The sequence below is a fragment of the Silene latifolia genome, chromosome 9 (assembly GCF_048544455.1).
Source record: "Silene latifolia isolate original U9 population chromosome 9, ASM4854445v1, whole genome shotgun sequence".
NCBI lineage: Eukaryota > Viridiplantae > Streptophyta > Magnoliopsida > Caryophyllales > Caryophyllaceae > Silene > Silene latifolia.
This window is the reverse complement of record NC_133534.1, coordinates 169900685-169915867: the sequence shown is the minus strand read 5'-3', so window position 1 is coordinate 169915867 and position 15183 is coordinate 169900685. Positions and strand designations below refer to the sequence as shown.

The 15183-nt window shown below is 39.6% G+C and overlaps 1 non-coding gene across 1 annotated transcript; it reads right to left on the bottom strand.

Moving 5' to 3' along the window:
• Nucleotides 1-1321: 1321 nt before the first annotated feature.
• LOC141603198 (small nucleolar RNA R71) lies at nucleotides 1322-1428 on the bottom strand. Its single transcript, XR_012525090.1, has one exon. It is a non-coding gene; the product is annotated as a small nucleolar RNA R71 (small nucleolar RNA).
• Nucleotides 1429-15183: the final 13755 nt, after the last annotated feature.

Sequence of the window (15183 nt, the reverse complement as noted above, 5' to 3'; positions counted from 1 at the left end):
GATCTCAACTCATGCACATGTTATATTTGATGAAATGCTAAGCCTATGAATCCTTGCATTTACTATCATCTTCTATCTTTTCAATGAGACTTGTAAGACATAACCCAACTCGAGTCTCATTAGACCATGCATGTTGTTGAGTAGGGAAGATTAAGTCGACTTGTAGGTGTTGTACAATCTAATCGATTCGGCTCTGGGACCCAAACTTTCCTAGGATTGTAAGATATAACCCAACTCAATCCATCACAACAATAATTGCTTGCTTATAATTTGAGAACATGTTTGTATGATCATATCCCATGATTCCCCTATGATCCCATGACACCCTAGTGCCTTTAATCAATTGTTTACACCCCTTTAATTCATCTTGCTTGTTTATTTTCTTTGCTACTTTAGTTTAGTGACCTTCTACATCAACCCAATTTGTGACACCCCTTAGACACCACTAGTTGCAATAGAAATCTCATTTCAATACCCGTCCCTTGGGATCCAACCTTTACTTGCCTCTTTACTAATTGTAGAGTTGTTTGTGAAGCTATAAATTGTGTTTTGATTCGACCGTGACCCAACGACCACATCTTAATTTGTGAACACTTAGCGGAATCGCATCAAAAATGGCGCCGTTGCCGGGGACGATGTTTACTTGATTTAGATTTCTTTTTATTGTTATTAGTTGTGTCTTTCTTCGCCTTGAGGAAGTAAAACTCCTCAAGGTTTGTTCTAATTGTTTTCGAGTTGTTTGATATTTTGCTTGTCTAGAAGGTTACAAGGTGATTTGTTACCTTTTGACCGTGAAATCGAAAGAACCTTGACGAACAATAGGAGACTTGTCAGGAGGAATTTAAGAGGTATTAGTGAAGTTGTTCAACCCACTAGTGAGTTTGTCAATCCTTTCGCAATAGAAGGAGAAGAGAACCCATTACACAATACCCCACAAAATCCACCTACAATGCCAAAATTCTCGTCACACTCCGTACCCACCGAGGAGAATCTACCAAATGGTACTCCTACACCACAACATCTAACCGGAAATTTTATTGCCAAGTCCGCCTTCATCCAATTAGTTGAGAGGAGCCAATTTGGGGGGATGCCTAGTGAGGACCCTCATTCTCATATGGAAACCTTTTGCGACTATTGTGATGCAATCTCTCAAACGGGCGTGACTCAAGACCAAATTAGATGGGTCTTATTTCCTTTCTCTTTAATCGGCACCGCGAAGCAATGGTTGAAGGGCCTTGATAAGGCCACCCTTGGAATAGATTCTTGGAAGAAGTTGGCTCTAGCTTTCTACAAAAAATTCTACCCACCGGAAAAGACTAACATGCCAAGAGCTCAAATTACGGGTTTTAAGCAAAGGGATGAAGAGTCTTTGTATGAAGCTTGGGAGCGGTTTAAGGGAATTTGTCGCTTATGTCCTCACCATGGACTTAGCGAATGGTTTTTGGTACAACAATTTTGGAATGGTTTATATGAAGATTCTAGGAACATTCTCAATATGGGATCAAATGAAATGTTCACCGAAGTTGATGACAATCAAACATGGAACAAGATTGAGGAAATGGCGGTCCATAACTCACAATATAGTAGAACTCGCAAGGCTACTAGAGGAGGAAAGCATGAAGTGGACTCCGTTACTCAATTAGGTGCTCAACTTAGTGCTCACATTGACACAATCAACTTGAAGTTTGAACAAGCTATGGCTAGACTTGAGGAAAAATCATCAAAGCATCATGTTAATGCCATGACGGCATCCTCATCAATCCCAAGTGGGATATGTGAGAATTGTGGAACTTTGGGACATGACCAAGGTGAATGTAGGGGAACAAATGAACAAGTGAATGCTTTCCAAGCATACAAGAGTGGTACCCCTTATTCCAACTTTTACAATGAAAACACCAAATTCCATCCAAATCTCTCATACAAAAGCCAAAATGTTCAAAACCCTCAAACAACATACACTCCACCACCCATGAGAAACCAAAATCAAAGACCCTTTTACAATCAAAACCAAGGTTACCAAAATCAAAATCCATACAATCACCAAAATGACCAAGGTTTTGATGTCCAAAAAGCGGTCCTCCAAATGCAAAAAAATCAACAAGAATTTTTCACTCAAATGCAAAAAGATAGCAAAGCAAAGGAAACCACAATCAACAACATTCTAGCTCACACCAAGATGTTGGAAACACAATTGACTCAACTAGCATCTTCAAGCTCACAAAGACAAAAGGGGCAATTACCACCTCAAAGTAATCCCCCTAGACATGAAACGGTTAGTGCCATTCACTTGAGAAGTGGTACAAGGTATGAAGCACCGAAGAAGCAAGTTGAGGATGAAGTTGTGGAAGCTAGTGAAAAGGAAGAAATTGGGCTGATACGTGCATTTTATATAGTCTTTTTAGCCTATTTTATGCACGTATTTCTATGCTTTTATCGTAGTTTTATGCTACGAAATGCCCCGAATATGCTACTTTGGGTTATTTTGTCTTATTTGCAGGAATGAACCATAAAGTAGCGGAATCAAGTCATTTACCGTCCATTTTGCATGCATTTGGAGGAAGAGATGATTTGTAGCGGGAATTGTTGCTGTCTTGGGATGCGTGAAGGTGTTTCGGGAGCTAAAAGGACAAGTCAAAGTCAAATTAACGAGAATTGTAGCTGCTGAAGTCAATTATCACTCGATCAAGTGCTATTCTAGTCGATCGAGTGGTTTTAGGTTGAATAATCAGTCGATCGAGCTCTAGCCTAAGTCGATCGACCAGTTTCTTTATGCCCTTGCTCGATCGAACAGTTTCCTTAGTCGATCGAGCTGTTTCCTGGCTGAGTTTGCTCGATCGAGTACTTTCTCTACTCGATCGAGTGTACTTTGCTACGGGTTGGGCTTTTTAGTCTAATTTTCCGTCATTAGGTTTAATCCTACCCCTAATTTCTTATAAATAGGAGTCAGGATGTCATTTGTATCCATCTCTTCTTATCGGGAGACACTCTAATTCTCTCTTCTCTTCTTCCCTTACTAGTTCCATCGTATTAATCGCTACTTTGTTCTTAATTTCCGGATCAATAATTCAGTATTAATTCTTTCCCTTTCTTTTCTTCTTTAATTATTGTTTATGTTTATTGTTATTTCTTTATTTCTTGTTCTCTATTTAATTATGATTAGCTAATTCCCTTAGTATGCTAGGATTAGGGAAGCCGTGGTAGCAATGCTTTAATTGTATTAAATAGATTAGTCTTGCAGTAGGAATTGTATTAGGCAATTTAATTGTTATCCGGTCGAATGAGTGACATACAGGAGACCAATAATTCTAGTTAACCCCGACCTAGCTCGAAGGATTGGAAGGGAAGGCTTGCCTAATTACAATAGGGTATCGCAGTGAGGGCGAAAGTTAAGCTGTTTACACTCTAGGGCGGTTTAAGGACCGAAAGGTGACGACCATAGCTCTTCTTATCAATAGTCTAATCGCCTTAATATTCCTGATATAATAGATCTGATAGCTGCCACGGTGGACCGACTCTTAGCATACTTCTTTTCTCTTTTGTTTATTCATTTCCCTTCCCTCAATCATTAGTATAGTTAAATCAATTCAAATCCCCCGGTTTCGTGACACCCGATGACCAAATTAGACAGATAGATAGCAACTTAGCCTCCCTGTGGAGATCGACCCTACTTGCCGACGACTTTAGCGATAATCTAGGTATTTTATTTTTGGTGTAGAAACGACCGCATCAAATTTTGGCGCCGTTCGGGAGGCGACGCTTTTTATCCTGTTTTATTTTTGTTTGTCTTTTCGCCTCAAGGGAAGACTAAGTACCTTGAGGTTGTTCTTATCTTTTTCTTTAGCATTGTTTTGATAGGCCTACAGGTTTATTAGACAAAGCACGAGGGAGATTGTCGAAGGGAAGGCTTGAGTACCTTCGATCCCTCTTGCCAAGATGACATCTCTCTCCGACCGATTGCTCAATTTGAAGCCCAGCCGAGAAACCCGCTAGTTGGGAAAGGAAGAAATCTTGGGGATGTGGTCTCCGAGCACAATGCAAATTTGAGTTGTGCCGCCACATCCACCCCATCAATGGCCACCGCAACAAGATCCTCGTGATGTAGAGAAAAAGAAACCGCGGAGTGAAATCCTTAATTCTGGAATTTGGTAGACATGTGGGTGCTCAAGTCACCGAAATTCTTTGAGTTACTGATCCGAAATTGCTCGGTTAACGGTGGGTTGGATGAACGGAAACCAAAAGAGGTGTGCTTGACCAAGAGCGGTTTTTCCCATGAAGAACCCGCGTTGTCCGATGCTGAAAATGACTTCTATATTTCGGATGAAGATTTTCTATCGTATTTCCAGAATGCATGCAAGGATACACACAGACGGGAAGAATCACTCGATCGAGTGACCTTTAATGGTCGATCGAGTGAATTTCCAGAAGACAGTCCTCGATCGAGTAGTCTTCTTACTCGATCGAGTGAATTGCAGGAGGATAGTACTCGATCGAGTGATTTTGTTACTCGATCGAGTGAGGTGCGGAAGGAACTTGGTCGATCGAGTGAGCAATTTGCTCGATTGACTGAATTGGCCATTGATGGGAGCTTTTATTCGTCACTTGGGTTCATATTGGATGACGAGTTTGACGATGATGAGGATTACGGTGAACCTCCCCTATTCACAGCCGAGTCGGATACACTTGAAGCTGCGATTTACGGGGCAGATTCCACTGAGGAGGTAGATGAAGAAGCAGTTGAGACGGTAGTTGCTCCTAGCACGGATGAGGTATCACATTCTTTTATCAGTGATTCCATGGTTAAGAGCAACCAACCTGAGGTAGTAAACGGTAATTTTATTATTGTTTGTATGTTACCTCGTCTGATTCACGCATGTCCTTTTAATGCTTTACCCCCTCCCATGTGGACATATAATTTAACTGATTTTCACCGTACATGTCATCTCAAAATCGCTAATTTGAATTCAACCCATAATGTATTGACGATTGCTCCCGCGCTCCTTTCTTTTGTGGATAAATTTAGGAGCGCCCATAGGAAATTTGTTCGGCTTAAAAAGTTAAACATTCTTATTTCCTATTTTGTTATTCCACTCTGGTGCTACTTATCATTACGTGTAGCACATGCGCGGGTTTATGATTTGATGTGCGCGCCTTGAGCTGTTTTGATCATGATTAATTAGAGAGGCTCGAAGAAAAGAAGGTCGAGCTGGGACCTGACTGAAGCTAGCGCTACCCGGGAGGCAACCCGGAGATTTTATTTTGTTTTTATTTCATTTCAGTTGTAATAAATGGTTTTTGAACCATAGACTTTATCAGTTGCTTGTCTAGTTAGTTTACGGGCTGTTTTCCATTGTGTTTTGCAGGTACACGCTGAGATCCACTCGATCGAGTAGTTTCTCTACTCGATCGAGTACCTTTGCTGATGAATCCAGTCGATCGAGTGAAGATGTTACTCGATCGACCGCCTGCAGAACTGAAACCACTCGATCGACCTAGTTTCCATTCGATCGAGCAGTTTTTGAGCGCCCATTCATTCGATCGACCACTGTTGGACGGCCATCGAGTGTTTTTGACTTGGATTAGCTTCTGAGATGGTTTTCCGGGCCTTAGCAACCTCCCATTTCATGGTCGGTTTGGGGAGGTCCCCTTATTCGCGTTGTTTTGTGAGTTTTCCGCTTTTACTCTTTTCCTCCTTCAGTTTGCATTTCTTTTCCTTGTTTTGGTACAATGGGGGCATTATCTTGTTTGGTTTGGGGAGGTTATGCATCCATATTTGTGTCTGCATATTGTTTTTATTGCATTTCAGTTATCACGTTTAATTTTCTGTTTGCATTGTTTTTATTTCATTAAAATCAAAAATTCAATAAAAAATTTAAAAATTGTTGTTAAAATTCAAAAAAAAAATTTCACGTTTATTTTAGCATATAGGTTGAGTCGGAACGGTAGATTTCAATGACGATATTGCACTATAACTGTCTTTTTGCTTAAGCCTTGCATTAAACTATTAATCTTATTAGCTTTGTCTTTTGCATATCTACGAGTTAATGTTTAAATTTAGCTGAACGAATAGACTTGACCTGAAATTTTGGCAACCTACTTATAAATTCTAAGGATTAGAGCCTTATAAACTGGTGTCATTTATGACCAGTTTCATGTAGGATTGTGAGTAGTACACTCCTTGCATAGCATGTATCATTAATTTGCACGTATATGAAATTCAATTGCTTTTTGCCGTCATACATTCGGGTTAGTGGTTGGGGTCACATGCAGGGAGGTGCTTACATTTTTCCTTTCTTTCATTTTTACCCATTTAACTCCACATTAGCCAAATTTGCCAGTTGACCCTTTAGCTACATCCAAATTTAGCCTGCCTTGTCAAGCTAGTTTAGATTGTTGTTTTGCGGTATATTGTCTATTGTATCAAATTTTGGCTCATATTCTATTGAATCGGAGTTGGTAATCTATGAAGAAAGGGAGGATGATGAAAAGAAAAAAAAACGTGAAAAAGAAAGAAAAAAGAATCGAAAAAAGAAAAAAAAAGAAAGATGAAAAAAAAAAAGGGAATGAAAAAGAAGAAACCGAAAGAAATAGAAATAAAAAGAAAAGAAAAAAAGATGTTGTTTGGTTGACGGTTTCTACTCCTATGTTCTATCTTATTTCATATGAGGAGTATGTTTGGTTCGGTTTGGTGAGTTTGATGCCAAGTGAAGGGCATGTGCTTAATTCATAATTGAGTTAGAATCGGATGTTGATATATGGTTCTGTTTAGGTACTAGCTTGATCACCTATACCTCCACATTCCCATACATGTTTTGCCTTTTCTTACCCATTGCCTCACTTTACCATATTTTTGTAAGCCCTCTTTTGTGACGGACCTCGTTTGGTTGGAATGTGTGTACGGTAGTTAGAATTGTCTATCATATTAGTTGCATGCATGTTTATGTGGGTCGTAGTTTAGGTGAGCGACTATATTTCTTTCTCTCTCTTACATATTTATGCTTGCCCTTTGCTTCATGAGAGAAAGAGTGACCCGTGAGAGTCCATCATTAAAGGTCTTGCAAAGGTTCGACGGTTCACTTTATTTATAAACATCTTACAACTCGTTTGCATTTGATTGTTTAGCTATAAGTTTTAGTTTGCTTGCATTAAATTGGCTTAAGTGGGCATTTGTAGCTAGCTCTGAGTTATTTTTCCGTTCCATTAGTGTATAGTTTTGAGTTTACTCGGGGACGAGTAAAGGTTTGGTTTGGGGAGATTTGATACGTGCATTTTATATAGTCTTTTTAGCCTATTTTATGCACGTATTTCTATGCTTTTATCGTAGTTTTATGCTACGAAATGCCCCGAATATGCTACTTTGGGTTATTTTGTCTTATTTGCAGGAATGAACCATAAAGTAGCGGAATCAAGTCATTTACCGTCCATTTTGCATGCATTTGGAGGAAGAGATGATTTGTAGCGGGAATTATTCTTTGTCTTGGGATGCGTGAAGGTGTTTCGGGAGCTAAAAGGACAAGTCAAAGTCAAATTAACGAGAATTGTAGCTGCTGAAGTCAATTATCACTCGATCAAGTGCTATTCTAGTCGATCGAGTGGTTTTAGGTTGAATAATCAGTCGATCGAGCTCTAGCCTAAGTCGATCGACCAGTTTCTTTATGCCCTTGCTCGATCGAACAGTTTCCTTAGTCGATCGAAATTTGTTTCTGGTTTGAGTTTGCTCGATCGAGTACTTTCTCTACTCGATCGAGTGTACTTTGCTACGGGTTGGGCTTTTTAGTCTAATTTTCCGTCATTAGGTTTAATCCTACCCCTAATTTCTTATAAATAGGAGTCAGGATGTCATTTGTATCCATCTCTTCTTATCGGGAGACACTCTAATTCTCTCTTCTCTTCTTCCCTTACTCGGCCATCGTTTAATCGCTACTTTGTTCTTAATTTAGGATCAATAATTCAAGTATTAATTCTTTCCCTTTCTTTTCTTCTTTAATTATTGTTTATGTTTATTGTTATTTCTTTATTTCTTGTTCTCTATTTAATTATGATTAGCTAATTCCCTTAGTATGCTAGGATTAGGGAAGCCGTGGTAGCAATGCTTTAATTGTATTAAATAGATTAGTCTTGCAGTAGGAATTGTATTAGGCAATTTAATTGTTATCCGGTCGAATGAGTGACATACAGGAGACCAATAATTCTAGTTAACCCCGACCTAGCTCGAAGGATTGGAAGGGAAGGCTTGCCTAATTACAATAGGGTATCGCAGTGAGGGCGAAAGTTAAGCTGTTTACACTCTAGGGCGGTTTAAGGACCGAAAGGTGACGACCATAGCTCTTCTTATCAATAGTCTAATCGCCTTAATATTCCGATATAATAGATCGATAGCGCCACGGTGGACCGACTCTTAGCATACTTCTTTCTCTTCTTGTTTATTCATTTCCCTTCCTCAATCATTAGTATAGTTAAATCAATTCAAATCCCCAGTTTACGTGACACCCGACATGGACCAAATTAGACAGATAGATAGCAACTTAGCCTCCCTGTGGAGATCGACCCTACTTGCCGCTGACTTCGTTAGCAGTAATCTAGGTATTTTATTTTTGGTGTAGAAACGACCGCATCATGGGCAAAACTCCAAAGATGGAGAATCATCAAAAGAAGAAAGTTCAAAGAAAAATGAAGACAAGGCCAAGGAGAAGGAGCCCATTGTGATTAGACTTCCTTTTCCAAGTCGTCAAGCCAAGCCCAAATTTGATGATCAACTTGGAAAGTTCATGGAAATTGTGAAGAATTTGGAAGTCTCAATTCCTTTCACGGAATTAATCAATCACGTGCCGGCCTATGCGGAATACATGAAAGATATCCTCACAAAGAAGAAGTCGATCCGGAAACTTGAGACTATCGCCTTCACTAAGGTGAGTAGTGCAATACTTCAAGGGAGTTCACCTCCAAAGTTAAAGGATCCGGGAAGCTTCTCAATACCGTGTACCATTGGCGACACGACGATCAACAAAGCCTTATGTGATCTAGGGGCTAGTGTGAGTGTCATGCCGTACTCGGTGAGTAAAAGGTTAGGGATGGGAGAGCTTAAATGCACCAACATCACACTCCAAATGGCCGATAGATCCACGAAGACACCATTAGGGATATGGAAAGATGTCCCCATGCGAATTGGGAAGTTTTTCATCCCGGTAGACTTTGTTATTGTTGATATGGAGGAAGATTCCAACATTCCAATCATTCTAGGAAGACCTTTCCTACACACCGCGGGTGCGGTAATTGATGTAAAACATGGTGAGCTCACTCTAGAAGTGGGAGATGAAAGCATAACTTTTAATCTTGACAAAACTATGAGAGCTCCTCGTTTGCATGAACCATGTTTCATGATTGATCATTATAGCCGAAAGGATGAAAGGAAGAAATCGGAACTCCAATGGAAGAAGAAAATTGAAGATGCTCCATTCAAAGAGCAAGTGAATTGTGACAAGGAGAGCTTGCAAAGCTCATCAAACTCAACCAAGGAAGTAGAGGATGGCCTCATTGGCCAAGAGAAGAAATTGGGAGAGTTGTCTCCATCTAAGCAATAGATTTTCAATGATCAACTTAATGAAGTTTGTGGTCTTTGGGACGACGAATTTGAAGGGATTTTTAATCCCTACATTGGTAATGCCATCGATCAAGACCAACAACAAGGGCCAAGGTCTATTGAAGACCTCTACCATGATAATGAACAAGCCTTTGATTACTTCTTCAAGGTGTTGAGCAACATCAACAACACCTTGGACATGCCCCCTTGACATCTCATCAAGAATGAGAGTTTGGTGGAGTCCTCCCTAAACCACCACTTGTAAATATTTCTAACTCCCTAACTTACATTTCAATTCTTGTATTGCATTTTTGTCATCTTTGGATTTTTATTTACTTTGATCAAAATGATTGTCATGTTTGAGAGAAGTGAGGGAGGGACTAACAATTTCAATTAATGTGTAGTGCTTTACCTTAGTGTGGGGATGACAATTGCCTAGGCTATCCATGCCTAGTAGTGCCCCCACAATGAAGAACACAAGACTTGAAGAAAGAATGGAAGAATGGTAAGGGAAATGCATTGTACACGGATGGAATTGAATCCGTGTACACAGGGGAAGAATCCGAGCGGATTCCAGAGAATCCGCCCGTCTTCAATAATCCGAGCGTACTGCAAAGAAGACGCCCGTCCCGAGCTGAGCTGAATTTTGAAAAATTCTTAATTGTGACTGAATCCGGGCGTCCTGAGTAGAAATCCGCCCGTCTTGAAGAATCCGCCCGTCTTGAAAGAAAGACGTCCGTCTTTGCAGCTGAGGAAAACAAGCAAAATTTTCTGGACTGAAATCCGTCCGTCTTTAAGCAAATCCGCCCGTCCCGTTTCAAGCAAATCCGAGCGTCTTCATCAGAATCCGCCCGTCTTTAGGCGAGTTTTGCAAAGCCCAGAAAGAGCAGAATCCGCACGAATTGCCCCTGCAGATTCGAAAATTTCGGTCTCTTTAAAACCCCTCCCACCTTCATTCATTCATTCATTCATTCATTCATTCATTCATTCATTCATTCATTCATTCATTCATTCATTCATTCATTCATTCATTCATTCATTCATTCATAAACACTACCCACAACATCAAAACCCTCATCCTCTCCATCACAAAAACAAAAACCCTCAACAACATTCACCAAAAACAAATCAAACCATCCTTCCAACAACAAATCAATCAATCCTTCTTCATCAAAAATCAAAACCAAGCACAAAATCTTCAACCTTTGAGTCGATTTTTGATTTCATAAAGGCAAAGCCTTTCATCTTCAAATCGATTTGGGCATACTTCAAATTGAAGATTTTTCATTCTTTTCTTGGTTAGTTCATCAATGGCAAGGACTAAGGGAGCAACAAAGGCACCAAAGGCTAAGGCACTCTCACAAAGGCAAAAGGCTCTTCAAACAAAGAAAGCATTGGCTATGGTGGTAGCAACACCAAACTTGGAAGTGCAACAACAACATGCATGAGGAAGAAGCAAGTGAAGAAGAAAAGGATGGTGAAGATGATGATGAGGAAGATAAGGAAGAAAGTGAAGAAACAAATGACAAGGGAAGTGGCAATGTGACCATTTCTAATGAAGGAAGTGATGGTGATAGCATGATGGAAGATTAGCAAACCTTGGAGACTCCTACCCTCTCATGGTTTGTCTATTTCTCTCTTTGTATTTTCATTAATTTTGATCATTGTTGGAGTAGTCCTAGCACCATTAGAGGACTCACACCTCGGTACCATTGAGGTGTTCTCATTTTATTGTTCCCATTTTCAAAATCCAAAATGACAAATTAGTTTCATGCATAGCATAGTGTGTGCATGAACTACACCCATCCTTGGACATTAGCAATAGTGTCTCACTCGGTTTGGGGAAGTTAATGCATACACAACGGGAGGTAATCTAAATTATCCTCTCCGTCATAACAAAAACCATGCATCATGTAGTGTAGCTTAGTATAGATTGCATTTAGTATAGAAATCATGCATCATCTTTGCATAATTTCCATCATTTTGGCCATTGAGGACAATGCCCATATTAGTGTGGGGATGGGAATTCTAACATTTAACACTTATTCAAAAATCCAAAAATCCAAAAAAATTGAAAAATCTCAAAAATCATAAAAATTTGAAAATTGAAAACCCAAAAACATGTTTATTTCCTTTTGTAATCTTGTATATATTGTCTTGTATATATTGTGTTTGTTCTATCCTTGTTCACATTGATTGACTACGCCACATCCGAGACATGAGGATATTGAAGACCACATGGTATGATCTTTCCAATCTCCTTTTTCCTCTTTATGTTAATGACTATGTGGCTTTATTTTGATTGATGCGGTATAACAATGTGAACTTAGGACTTGCATTTAGTTTATATGTCATATTAGTTGATAGAATCACTTGCATTAGGATGTTTATATTAGTTGCATCATGGCATGTAGTTGCATGTTAAAAATGTTTTGAAAAATGCCTATTTGGGAACTTTGACAAGAGCAACTAAGCCATTACAAATACTTGTTCAACTTAAGACTTTGCCTACTAGAATGGTTGTAAAACACCCTAGATAGTGTCATACTAGTGTCTTTTGACCCATGACCCAAGGCCTAGTCAAGGGTTTGCATGTGAGTCACCTATCCAACCCCATGATGCGATGTGGACTTGGTTAACTTGTCTAGGTGACCTTGTTTGACCTTGTGGTAAGGCAACCCAAAAATATTTTCTATCAATAAGCTTGCAGTGCTCATTTCAAAGAAATTTTGTCATATGGAAGTAATGTAATGCCAAGGAAACCTCAAATGTTGTGAATTGTTGAAAGTTGAGAAATTTAAGTTGTTTTGATGGAGGCGTACCACTTCGATGTGCTTTGGTGTGGGATCCATTGAATTGGGCCCCCATACGGTTGTGAATTCGGCCGCCCAGAGACAGAGTGACTATCACCCCGAAAAGCTATTGTCTAGAGGTTAACCGGTTGCCTAATAAGCGATTGGCGAAAGTAAAGGACACTAGCCCGGAAGGGACAAACCCCATCTTAAATTTTTGAAATGTGAAAGTGAAATGAGGACAATTTTGAATACTAGTCATATCCACCCATTGTGAATAAAGATTTGAGCATTTCATTCCCAAAAAGCCTTTTGTCAAGCCACTTGGTCGAGTTTGGGACGATCCATAACCTTTACTTTTGTAGAGAATTCGAGACTTGTCATGTCATATGCTACTAGCATCATAGGGATCATCATTCCACCACCATCCGATCGCTCTTGACGAAAGCATTTGGAAATTGAGGACAAAAGTAGCCTAGTTTAACACCATTTGGAGGTGATTTATTGCCATCCTCTTAGACTTAGTAATTTGTTGAACTAGTATTTGTGAAGGATTGCATGCTCTTAAATTTGTTCCTCTTTAGTGCCTCCGCCACTTGAAGAGGAAGTGGCTATTCTTTTTGTAGATGCATCCATTATGTAATTTTTGTGTGCTTAAAGTTTGGATGTGTCGCCATTTTGGCAAGACCCACCTTGCCTTGCAAGAAGGCATCCTACCTCATGGTTGTCTTGTTGTGAGTTGAAGGGGCGGAGTGAGACCCACTAATTGTCTCATATCGGCTATATTATTAGGATAGGTTAGTATTGGTCCTAGTCTTTGTCACCTCTTTACTCGGGACGAGCAAAGGTTCGGTTTGGGGATATTTGATGTGACCATAATTAGGGCATATTTAGCCCCCGAATTAGCCTTGTTCCCATGCTTTTTAGTGCTTATTTGGGTCATTTCTTATCTTTAGTTCTTTGTTTTGTATATTCTTTGAGATTTTGATCCCTTGGTAGGAAAGGAGTAAGAATCTTGCATTTTCATGGCAAAACGAGACTAAATTGATCGAATTCAATGACCAAGCATCAAGGAGAGACAAGATTAGAAGGCCTTTGTACATATTATAGTAGAAGAGCAATGTTGAGAAAGGATCCTTGAGTCCCCGAGGAAATCCCCAAGGAATTTATGAAGAAAAGGGAAGAAAAGAAGAAGATATGTTGCTGAGTGACAATCCGAGCGGATTGTCACCAATCCGTCCGTCCCGCAACAGCACAATCCGAGCGGCTTTGCCCTATTCCGCTCGGATTCCACCTCCACAATCCGTCCGGATTCCCCTGAATCCGCTCGGATTCCAACGCCAGAATCCGCCCGTCCCGACCTTATTCCGCCCGGATTCCAGCACAGCACGGATTGTCTTCTCCAAACTACGAAGAAAGAAGCCCTTCTCTCGAAAAATACCGGCTCCTCCTTGCTCAATCTAAAAAGTATAATTACTAGTTTAGCCCTTAGTTAACCCTAATGCATCCTCCCTAATTTCCACTATAAATACCTCATTAGTCTAATTAGGAGAGCATGTTCTTCTTATCAATAATTAGTGTAGTTAATATCAATCAAATCTCTCTTTAATATTGTAATCAAGTATTAATCAAGTTTTAATCCAAGTTTTGGTTCTTTAATCTCTCTTTTGTTCATCCTTTATTTTGGGTAATTGATGATTATTTGGGTTATTGTTGGGAGATTGACAACCTCTCAATCAAGCATTCAAGTACTTCTTTTATCTTTGCTTTATTATTGGAATCATTAGTAGGTATAATCTCTTAATCCCTTTTTAATTATTGTTAATTACTTTCATTTATTCATCATGTTTCATATTGTTGGTATGATTGACAACCTTGCTAGTATGATCAACATGATAATGAGTGAGTAGTCTCTTAGCTAGGGTTAATGGGTGATTAGGGGAAACCAACATGGGGAATGATTCATGCTTAAATTAATATGCTTTCATGTTTTATTTGCTTGCTTGTTTTGATCTCAACTCATGCACATGTTATATTTGATGAAATGCTAAGCCTATGAATCCTTGCATTTACTATCATCTTCTAACTTTTCAATGAGACTTGTAAGACATAACCCAACTCGAGTCTCATTAGACCATGCATGTTGTTGAGTAGGGAAGATTAAGTCGACTTGTAGGTGTTGTACAATCTAATCGATTCGGCTCTGGGACCCAAACTTTCCTAGGATTGTAAGATATAACCCAACTCAATCCATCACAACAATAATTGCTTGCTTATAATTTGAGAACATGTTTGTATGATCATATCCCATGATTCCCCTATGATCCCATGACACCCTAGTGCCTTTAATCAATTGTTTACACCCCTTTAATTCATCTTGCTTGTTTATTTTCATTGCTACTTTAGTTTAGTGACCTTCTACATCAACCCAATTTGTGACACCCCTTAGACACCACTAGTTGCAATAGAAATCTCATTTCAATACCCGTCCCTTGGGATCCGACCTTTACTTGCCTCTTTACTAATTGTAGAGTTGTTTGTGAAGCTATAAATTGTGTTTTGATTCGACCGTGACCCAACGACCACATCTTAATTTGTGAACACTTAGCGGAATCGCATCAGCGAATCCGCCTAATCCAATCCTAAACTGTTTCCCTTGCTTCTCATTCGAAGGCGGCAAGACAAAAAGACACAATAGAGGGGCCGAGTGAATCCTTTTTTTGGGGGCCGGGTATCCTAAAACGGGACGGAAAAGGGTTTAAACCCTTTCCCCTTGCTTCTCATTCGAAGGCGGCAAGACAAAAAGACACCCTA